This window comes from Castor canadensis, chromosome 7, assembly GCF_047511655.1.
Source record: "Castor canadensis chromosome 7, mCasCan1.hap1v2, whole genome shotgun sequence".
NCBI classification, from domain to species: Eukaryota; Metazoa; Chordata; class Mammalia; order Rodentia; family Castoridae; genus Castor; species Castor canadensis.
In genome coordinates, this window is record NC_133392.1 from 35,205,358 (window position 1) to 35,214,534 (window position 9,177).

At 36.1% G+C, this 9,177-nt stretch overlaps 1 non-coding gene across 1 annotated transcript; it reads left to right on the forward strand.

The window, feature by feature from the left end:
• The first annotated feature begins 1,318 nt into the window (after window positions 1-1,318).
• Window positions 1,319-1,421, forward strand: LOC141425261 (U6 spliceosomal RNA). Its single transcript, XR_012450336.1, has one exon. It is a non-coding gene; the product is annotated as a U6 spliceosomal RNA (small nuclear RNA).
• Window positions 1,422-9,177: the final 7,756 nt, after the last annotated feature.

Consider the following 9,177-nt stretch of genomic DNA (forward strand, 5'->3'; position numbering starts at 1 on the left):
ACAGCATACATACACTAAGCTAAAAATCCAATACACCCACAAAACAAAATTAAACCAAGGGAAAGAAAACAGGTGGCTGAAATCACCAATAGCCTATCAGGACCATAGCTGCACAGTACCAAATAAAGCAGTGGAAAGATGAAAAAGGAATGAAAACTATTCCCCCTCCAAAATAATTTAATACAGGATTCAGAGGGAAATGAAGAAAATGGGTGCCCAGTTCCAGATTCTATAACACAAAGATAAAAGACACCAAGGAACCCAAGATGCCCACAAGAGCAATCTCAAAGAAGAAATCCTGTAAGTAATCACTGAGAATTTCATGGAGATGTTACTAGACATGGTCAACCAAAACACACAAGAGGCATTCAAGAAATTCCAAGACACCAAAAATAAAGAATATGAGAAGACACAGAAACAAATAAATGAACTAATAGGATCCCTAAATAAACACCAAAATGAAAGAGAGAACACTATAAATAGAGAGATAAATGAATTAAAGACAAAAATTGACAATATTAAAGAGTAGGTGACCCATGATATGGAAAACCTTACAGAGCCAGGCAACAGTGGTTCACGGCTGTAATTCTAGCTACTCAGGAAGCAGAGATCAGGAGGATCATGGTTTGAAGCCAGCCTGGGCAAATAGTTCCATGAGACCCTATCTCAAAAAAACCCTCACAATAATGGGCTGGTAGTGGTTCAAGGTTTAGGACCTAATTTCAAGCCCCAGTACCACAAAAAAAAAAGGCTTACAGAAAAAGGACAAAGAAGCTCTTCAACCTCTTTTGAAAGAGAGGACACAGCAACATAGAAATATCTTGAAAACAGATTTTGCTAGACACAAAATTTGTTACTGACTGAGGTTGGACTTCTACTCTAAAGAACTATAAGTATTGAGATTCATCTGCATATAAGTTACACAGTTTAAGGTATTTTTGCTGGAAGAAATGGACTAAGAGAGTCACTAAAACATTTTTACATTGCCACCAGTAAAGTATGAGTGATTCACTTCCATAACATCTTCTGTAACATTTGTCTTTATAGTCTTTGATATTAACCATTCTAACATACATAGGAGTATCTTGTTATGATTGAATTTGCATTTTACTAATGGTATGGAGTTTTTGTGTACATACTTGCTAAATATGTATATCTTCTTGAGTGAAATTCCTGTACATGTCTTATGTCCAAAATTTGAGTGATTTATAAATACATATTTTATAATATTCCTTTGACACTAATGTGATTTGCAAACATGGTCTTCCACTTTGTAGCTTCTGTTTTCTTTTTCTTTTATTTTTTAATTAAATGAAAAGTGTTGCAGTGTTTACACATATAATAAATTTGGAATGATCGAGAGATTAGCATGTTGTCTTAGCAAGGATGGCATGGAAATTCCTAAGGCATTCCATATTTTTACACACAACAAAAACAGAGAACTAGGATGTCAGGTTACAGAACAATAGGTTAATATTCATAAGGATGTACTGGGCAGTGTGCTCATTTCAAAGGAAGTTCTCAGAGAAGGAGTACTTCAAGGTACTGGGGAAGAGGAGAAGTCAGAAGACATTTTAACACTGTGCAACTTCTATACTAGAAACGAATTTTGAGCATAAGATCCTACCAGATAGTTATCATCATCATTTTTATACAAATGTGAAAAGTGATACCTAAAATGTTAAGTAACTTATAAAAGTTCATACAACCAGAAAATGACCCACATTTATTGACTCATGGCTAAATCACTTCAATCTCTGCTCCCATCTTCACAACCCTCTCCTCTTGCATGCTTCTTTATTTCCTTATCTTCTCTGAGAGATATGACTTTACTGATTCCCTGTTCTAAGGACCCTGGTAATTACATTGGACCTACCTGTATAATGCAGGAAAAATCTCTTCATTTCAAGATTGTTCCTCATATCTTCCAAATCACTATTGCCAAGCAAGGTAATGTAATCACAGGCACTGGGATCCAAAGTGTGGACATCCTTGGGAGCCATTATTCAGTCTACCACAATTTGCATTTTCTATTTCTCAAAACTCTGTTTGTCATATTTGTATGGACTCTCTTTGAGTAGTCTATTATGTCTTTATCTTTTATTTGTCAGTACCACTTCTCGATTATGTGAGACCTGATATTAGATAGCCCCTTCCTACTTTTCCAAAATATCTTAACTATCCTTGTTCCTTTGAATTTCCAAATAAATTTTAGAATTGCCTTGTCTGTACATATTTGAAAGATCATGATGGATGTTTTGACTTGGTAAGAATTGCATTAAACCTTCATATCAAACATATACACAAAACAAACATGAACACATACAATGTTATATGTAGAATAAGTTCATAATGGTAGAATTACTATGGTATTCAGGGAAGGAGGCAATGGAAATGAGAATGAAAGAGCATCAACAATATCATACTTCATAACATATGTGAGGATAGAGAATACAACAATATGTACTGAAATCTGTTAAAAATGGGGGATTGGAAAGAAGGGTAAGAAAGAGTAATGGAAGAGATTGAATAACCAAAGCAGACTGTAAGATGAGTACAGTTCTTGGTGGGACGGATCCTTGTGAGTGGGGGGAAAGTAAACGAAAAAGATTGTGGTGAACGAATATAGTTTGTGGACTTCTTATGCTTGTACCAAATAGAACAATGAAAACTCTTGCAATTTTTTTAAATAAGGAGGTAAGTGGTTGAGGAGGACAAATGGTAAGGGTGATCTAACCAATATACAATATAAGCCTATTAGGAACTGTCACAATGAAAATTCCCTCCATACAGTAAATATATCCTAATAAAAAATTCCTGCATATCAATTAAAGATGATATTCCACATTTTTTGTTGAGTGTTCCAAGACATGAACACAGTACGTGCATCCTGAACATATATGCTCAGTTCACACCTGAGAATTTCAGGTTTTTGATCAGTGTTACAATATGTTCATAATTTTCCCAGTTTTATTGAAGTATAATTTTAAGTCTATGGATTTAATATCATCAAACTGTGAAATCAGCCTAGGTGCCCAACAACCATTGAATGGACAGAAAAACTGTGCTGTATATTCACCATGTAGTATTATTAAGCCATAAAGAAAGAGAAATTATCTCATCTGTAAGAAAATGGATGAAACTGGAGATAAACACGTTAAGTCAGGTAAGTCAAGCTCAGGAAAAAATATGGCATGTTTTCACTCATTCATGGAGGCTACACCTAAATTGCTGATGGTGATGATGTTAGTGGTGGTGGTGGTGGTGGTGATGATGATAATGTGTCATAAGTGTTAAAGGGGGAATGGTCTTGGGTGGAGATCAGTAGAGCAGAAAACAATTGTTTTATTAGATAAAAAGGGAAGGAGATGTATATGCTATGCTATCATTAACTGAAAGAAACGGGGAGTTCTGAGTAAGGGGGGAAGATACAGATTGGATACATCCGCAATTTACTGTGACTCCATGAATCTGAAACAAAGCATGAGGTCAGATATATTGCTGCAGTGAGAGCTGGCAGGCATGGAAAGGCAACAGAAGGCAACAGCAAACAGTAGCTAGTCATAGACTAGATGATATCTAGAAATATTGAACTATTTCATTTAAAAATGAAATATCATAACCTAACAGAAATTGCTAAGAAAAGTTGTACAAAAGGGGGAGAATCCCCTCCCAATTGAAGCTTCAAGCAAAAGAGAATAGGAAAGTATCAGGGAGCTTAATAGATGCTCAAGCTGGCAGTATGCAAAAATAAAGTTTAAAGCAGGAGATTTGTTTACCATGTAGGAAGCAGACACTGGAAAAGGAGCCCCCTGACCTTCTTAGTTTGCTCACTTATGCCTTGGGCGTTCATACATAGAAACCTCTTGACTGGGGAGGTCAGGAGAGCAAACGCTTTCTGTAACTCAAACCCCAAAAGCCTCCCCCTGTTACCAGCTAAGAGAACAACCACCCCAAGGATCAGTTCAGCCTCAAGGAAGCAGGCTGTGACTTACATTCTGATTCTGATTCACGGACACAGATCTATTTGGGTCAGAAGTGAAAGCCATGCCACAAAGGAAAGCAGAGGGTGAACACACCTACAGAGCTACAAACCAAATGTGGGACCCTGAACTCTGGTAATAGGAAAGCGAACATGCATGAGGTGCTAATACAGAGAACTTCAAAGCCATAGCACACAGAAGAAAGAGAACCTTGTGATTTGCCCTGCCAGCACAGATGACTTTGGGTTGACTGTTTTATATTATTTCAGAGATCCAGAGAGATTATTGAAAATCAGATGCTGCTTGGGAACTCCCCATGCCAAACCCCTCATAGGCAGAACACCTCTGATTTGAAGAGACAACACACTGGAAAGAGTCTCATAGAGATGAATCAATTCAGGTTGTAATATACTTGTGTGTGAAAGCAATGTTAGGAATCTCTCTGTATAGCTATCCTAATCTCAACTAGCAAAAATGCTACGTCTTTCTTATAATTGCTTATGTGTACTCTTCAACAAAATTGGAAGAAAGGGCAGAACAGGTCTGAGTGGAAGTAAGGGGGGGTGGGGGGAGAAGAAGGGGAGGGAGGGAGGGAGGGGGGAGAAATGTCCCAAACAATATATGCACATATGAATAAATGAATAAAAAAAAAACTGGAAGGAGGTCCTCAAGCTCAGCTGCTGTGAGCCATCTGAGGGTGGCTTCTGCATAGGAATTCAACTCAGTAGGAAACACAGGACAAGGCTAGGTCTGAAAACAGCCAAGACAATGCTGGGGGTGGGGAGTGGGGGAGAGAAGCTAATCTATCCTCTTTTCCTCAGCAAGGAAGAAATATAGACTGGTGCCTTTTTTCTTTGTTTCTTCTAAATTGTTTTCTCTTTAACTATACAGACTTTATTGTATTCTCCCCTACTATTATTTCTTATAACTGATCATAAAGAGATCTCATATATTTTTTCTCTCTTTCCTATCTTACTTTTTCTTTTTCCCTTGTCCCTATTTTCCTTCTTTTTACTATTTAATTAACCTTGTCTTTAGATTTAACAATTTTAAACTCCTACTTTATCCCATAAGTATCCAAGATTCTTTCTTTTCTAACCATAGTGTGTATGTGCTTGTTTCTAATTGTTTTTCACTACATATCAATATCACGTTTTCTTTATAATTGTTTTGTTACTTCTGCCTTCTTTGTCTCTTTTGAGTGCTAGTGGTGACCATAACCCAAAGAGAAGGCTGCCTCTAAGAATACATCCATAAGATCAAAACAAAACTGAAAGAGATATCTATCTCAACAATTATTTAAATTTTAATGTAGAAACATACATATATGAAAAACCACGGCAATATGACTTTCCCCAGAGCACATAGCTCCTCCATAAGTGAATCCAAAGATACTGACTTGCAAAGAATTCAAAAGTCTATTTTTATAAATAATGATCGATGCTCTCCAGGAGGATTCAAACAAACAGACAAATGAAATAAGAATGTCAATTCAAAAGCTGGATGAGAAAGTCAGCAACATGGATAAGAAACTTCATAAGGAAATCAAAATTTTTAAAAATGGAAATATTATAATTAAAAAACTCAACAAGGTGAACATGATGATGAAGAATAGAAGGAGGAAGAGGAGGAAAAATAGAGAGGAAGAAGTAGTGAAAGAGATTGAAGAACTCAAAATAACCAACACAGAAGATCAAGCAGAAGAATGATTATCAAGATTTGATGAAAATGCTGGGAAAATATTATATTCAGAGAGCAATATCAAAGATAATAGAATCAAGCAGTAAAACAACTTTCAAAAACTCTGGAACATGATGAAAAGACAAAACATAAAAATCCATGGTGTAGAAAAAGGAGTAGCCAAATAAACTAAAGACATACAAAAACTATTCAAAATTTATAACAGAAAAACTTTAAAATCTAAGGAAGATGTAGACATCTAAGTACAGTAGGCATTTACAATTGAAATAAACATCAACAGAAAAGAACCTCTCCATATCACATTACACATTATTTTTTAAATGCCAAGAATTCACAACAAAGAAAAAATATTGAATGCTGTCAGAGGAAATCAAACAAGTTGCTTAAAAAATGATTCCCATTAGAAATACATCAGACCTCTCAGCAGAAACACCAAAGCCAATAAAGCATGGAATGATTGTTTTTCATGCAGTAACTGTATGTGACTGCCAAAACAGGCAATTCAGAGGCTGCAATAGAATTTCCTGAGGAGGAAAGTACTCAGGTAACACAAAGGCTTTCTCTGCTCTGCTCACAGCAGTTACCAAAAACAAAACTGTCAAGGCTTAAAAGAGACAGAGGTCCTAACATAGTGCAAAGGTTGTATGACTGCTGATTTGGGGCCAAGCTATGTGGATTGTGTGTGACTTAAATAGCTAACAAGACTGAGTGAACCACAATCTCTTCTAACAAAACTGCACTTTGTATTTGAAGAAAGAGAGGCTATACTTTCACATGGGGCAGGCACGTCACTGTTCCCCTAGACATCACCCCCAAATCCCCAATTTCAAAACCCTGACCCATTTTCCTATGGAGGGTACCTGCCTCAGATGCCTTCTGAAAACAAACTCCAATGGAAAGTTTTCATCCTCTGAGCACTGTAAGTATGTGTCAACTAGAATAAGAAATGACACTTTAAAGAAGTCAGGAAGGAAAGAGATTCGCACATCCCTCTTCTGCAAACAGCAAGTAGCACAGCATGAAGTAGAGGCTATTCATTTAGGGACAGAAAAGGGAATTAGACCAGATACCAGACTTGAGCCCTACTTTCAGGCCCGACATAGTGAAACTAAGTGCCAGACATAGCCTCCATGATCCTTGCTCCAATAATCCCTGCAGGGAGAGCAGGTAGATCCTCCTTAACAGATTGTCCAAGTCACTGGCTCCACCACCCATGACAAGCTTAGAGAGCCGACTGAGGAGGAAGGGTCCAGCAGCTAGAGAACAGGGCAGGAAGGTAAGCACAGAACTTTTTGGGAACTCAGTGTTGGAATGGTAAAACCAAACACTGATTAATTTCTAATGGTATCTGTACTCAGATTGATGCTCACTGATAACAGACTGAGTAGCCTAAGGAAATTTCTCCAAAATAGATAATATTCTATGACATAAAGAATGTTAACAAACAGAGGAGACCGTAAGCATTTTTCCATATTTTATGAGACCACAATGGAGTAAAACTGAAATAAATAAGAAGAGAAACAGCAGAAAATATTTGAAGAGTGTTTAGAAACTAAAAATTTCAGTTTCGAATGATCAGTGAGTCACTGAAGAACCAAGAGGGGAAATAAAAAAATCCCCAGAAACAACTGAAAATGAAAACACAACTTACCAGAACTTGTGGGCCACAGGAAAGGCAGTACTAAGAGTAAACTTAATAGCTATCACCTATATTCAAAATTAGAGGTATCTCAAATAAATATATAACATAATAGGCCTATATGGATCTTAGGTGAAAGCCAAGAGCAATAGATGGAAAGAAGTAACAATGATCAGGGTAGACATCAATGACATAGAGAATAAAAGAACAATACAAAGAATCAATGAAACAAAAAGCTGGTTCTTTGAAGCAATAAAAAGATGGACAGATGATTATCTAAACTAACAAAAGAAAGCAGAAGACCCAAGCTATTAAAAATAGAGGTGAAAAAGTGGACATCACTACAAATACCAATAAAATTCAGATGCCTACTAGAGACTATTTTTAAAACATTCTAATACACTGGAAAGATCTAGTTGAAGTGGATAAATATCTAGATGTAGATGAGCTACCAGATTGACCCAAGGGGATGTAAATCATCTGAAAGCTATAAAATGAGCAATGAAACTGGATCAGAAATAAGAGTCTCCCAACAAATAAATGCCCACAACCATATGTATTCTTTTCTGAATCCTAACAGACCTACAAAGACTAACGCCAATGTTCCTTATACTATTCCATAAAATAGAAAAGGAGAGAATGGTATAAAACATGTTCTACAAAGCCAGTATTATCCTGATAGCACAACTCAAAAAGAAAAAAAAAAAGAGAAAATTATAGACCAATTTCCTGAAAGAACATTGCTGCAGATATTCTCAGAACATTTGCAAACTGAATTTGGCATCATATTAAAAACATCACATGCCATAATCAGTAAAAATGAATCTTAAAATTTATATGGAAATGTAAAATGCCCCGAATAGCCAAAGTAATCCTGAACAAAAAGAACAATGCTAGAGTTATCAGAATGAATAGCTTCAAATTATACTATGCAGCCATAGTAACAGAAACAGCATGGTACTCCACAAAAACAGACCTCTGGGCAAGTGAAAAAGAAAAGAATATCCGGAAATAATGCAACACAGTTACAGCCATCTGACTTTTTACAAAACTGTATTATACAGCCTTTTGAAAAAGGACAGTCTCTTCAACAAGTGATAATGGGAAACCTGGGATTCTACATGTGGAAGACTATCTCAGCCTGTACAAAACTTCATTTAGAGATCTAAATGAAGACCTCAAAGTTTGAAACTGCTTGAGGAAAACATAGGGAAGTCCCTTGAAAATATAGTTATAGATAACATCATTCAGACTAGGACTCTAAGTTCTCCGAAGAATTGGAAAATGGCATTGAATCAAATTAAAATGTTTCTACACAGGGAAGAAAAAAATTACCAGAATAAAAGAGGCACCCCACAGAGTAGGAGAAAGGCTTTGCGTGCTGTTCATCAGATCAAGGATTTCTATCCATGAGACATAGGCCCCAAAAATTAAACACCAAAAGATCAAAGAATTCAATCAACAAATGGTCAAGTTAGATGAACAGACAGATTTTAAAACCGTCATTTGCTTTTTGTTCTTTCTCTTTTCTCATTGCTCTGGCTAGCCATTTACTCATTAGGTTGATTAAGAGTGGAGAAAGTGAACACCCTTTTCTGAATTCCTTTCTTGTATATAGCCTTTATTATTTTGAGGCCCATATATTCTATTACTAGTTTCTTCAGGACTTTTATGATTGAGGGATACTGAATTTGGTCAAAGCCTTTTTCATGTTTATTGAGATGATCCTGTGATTTTTTTCTTTTATATTCTTTATGTGCAGTATTACATTTATGGATTTTTGTATGTTGAATCATTCTTACATGCCTAGAATGAAACCAACTTGATTATAGTATATGATTTTTGAATGTATTT